The sequence below is a fragment of the Macrobrachium nipponense genome, chromosome 4 (assembly GCF_015104395.2).
Source record: "Macrobrachium nipponense isolate FS-2020 chromosome 4, ASM1510439v2, whole genome shotgun sequence".
Taxonomy (NCBI): domain Eukaryota; kingdom Metazoa; phylum Arthropoda; class Malacostraca; order Decapoda; family Palaemonidae; genus Macrobrachium; species Macrobrachium nipponense.
In genome coordinates this window covers 141,995,831-141,998,330 of record NC_061100.1, presented here as the reverse complement: position 1 = coordinate 141,998,330, position 2,500 = coordinate 141,995,831, and positions in this window count along the sequence as shown.

The following is a 2,500-nucleotide window of genomic DNA, read 5'->3' as shown; positions in this document are numbered from 1 at the left end:
CTGTTACAGAGAGAAGAAACTTAAGTTAATCAATCCTATCTGTGAATATCTTTGAGAGATGATGACCTATTACATCAAAGCAGAAGACTGCTGGCAGTTACTGGACCTGAACCAACTCCAACAGAGACCTGTAATGTATAAGAAAGAGACCCGATATTCGTACAACACACGAGAAAGCAGATGTGGTCATCATTTAGCCAGTCATTCATCTAGCTATAGTGCGTTTACTTTTCTAAGATCGCTGTGGTGTGGCTTGTACAGATATCATACTCTGCCAATTTTCATGTTATGGTAATCATATTAACTTCTAGAGTCTATTGAAATAGTGGTTCTTTAAATTTGAATAAGATATTTTGAATATATCTTATTTCGTATATTCTTCGTTAAAAGGTCAGTTTCATCAATGAAAATGAAGATATGGCATATTTTTTCCCCGGCGATGCCAGATCTGAGTTTAGGGGACCTATGATTTTTAAGAGGATTTCAAAGGTCATGGTCAATATAATTAAAGGATACTCACTCTCGATCACCCTCTATGATATGTATGGACAGCCCAGCCCAAGTGACTCCCGTAAACGTCTTCACCCACCACTTGAGGCCAAGGAAATAGTCTATAATTTCCTGAAATACTTCATTTTATAAAAACATCATGAAGATCCTGTTACTGATGTTTCGAAGGCTATCCAGAGAACATCTGAAGCGACTAAAGTGTCAGAAATGACTATTCATAGACTTAACAAGGAAGCAAGAGAGACGGGAAATATAGTGGAATCTTCAGTGTTTCAAAAAAGAAAAGAGAAAGTGAGTCCTGTGACTGACTTGGATGATTTTGATAAAAATTTTATGCAAAGAAGGAATGAGTGGTTTTCTTTTCTAAGGGCATAATAGACTGATTGACTTACGAATTTATGTCTCAAGTCCAAACACCGGAGCCAACAGGCCATTCAGTGCATCTATAATTATAAAAAGAGAAAGAAGGGATAGCTAAATAGAATAGGGAATGAAAATAAAATTTTAAAAAAAAGTTAACAGGGAAGAAGCAAATCCTTTCCCTCGACTCCCAAGGTCTAAAGTGAATCCTCCTAAGAAGGATTATATCTGCGGGAAGCATTTAATGGGACTTACATACCCGTAGATATGACAACTCTGCCTTTTCTACCTGGCCCCACCAGAGCGATCTTAGAAAAGTAAACGCACTATAGTTTGTTTTGCTTCTTCACTACTACAAGACAAAGAAGCTCACATGCAATCTGTTTATGACTGGTTCAAGTTCAGGAAGAAAATGTGTAGACATGAAGGCCATAGTTGAGAAGCACAATGATATCTTAAGACAATGTTTAAGCTGCTCATGTACTTTCACGATGTGACAGTGTCTTATTTGTGGGGAATTGAGAGAGAAACAGTTCTAAAGATCAAGTCTCAGTGCACAGCATTCATACCATCAAGTCTTAATGCACAACATTCATAGCATCCAGTCTCAACATACAGCATTCATAGAATCGTGTTATGGATTTTCAAATAAATCTGATATGACATCTCTTCGATACATGGTTTAGAGAAACAAAATGGCCAATCACAAGCTCAATTTTGCTCCAAATCCAAAGAAGCTTTAGAACAGCATGTGTATAGAGCCCAGCTCCAAGATGCGATCTGTAGATGTGCCCTAGAAGCTAATCCACCTGTACTTAATCCTGTGCATTATGGATGGCACATAAACACTGACACAAATAAACTGCAACCAACCGCCTTGCCATCAGATGTATCTCCAGTTCCTGTATCAGTACTAAAAATGATTAAATGTGGATGCACATCATTACACTGTTGTTCCACTGCACGCTGTAGCTACTCCAGTGCTTGTATTTCATGTTCTATCTTTTGTGCCTCCCATGCAGAGAGGGAATGTAAAAATCCTCGCTCAATTTCTGCTTCCAGGGAAGAAAATTATGACGAATATGTCGAAGGTGATGATGCTGATACAGTTAGAGTTAAGGTGGGTTCATCCAATAGTGACTAACATAAAATTGTAGAATTATGCATATTACTGTATTGTACTGAATTTAATGAACAGTTGTATAATATTATCTTGATATGTATCTTTGAAATCATATGAGATTTGGAGAAATAATGGGTTTATATTTGACAAAGATTTGTGATATTTGGCCTCATAATTATGATATGGTCTGAAAATAATGAAAATATGATCATTTGGAGTCCACAGTTGTATTCTTTGGGCAAAAAACATACATTTTGCTTCCAAATTTAAGTCTCTATATCAATTACAAGCTCGAATATAGGTTAATTTAGGTTTTCTGATAGCCACCAGCTGCCATTTTGAATTTCCTTAATACAAAAATTTTCCCGAAGGGTAGAATTCTGCACTCAGTTGTTATATCTTAACTAGGTTCGAATCTACCAGAAAAAAAATAAAGCATCTGTTATATAACAAAACAAGATTGAGTGATTTACCAAAGGACTGAATTCTTTAAGAAAATCTGGAGAC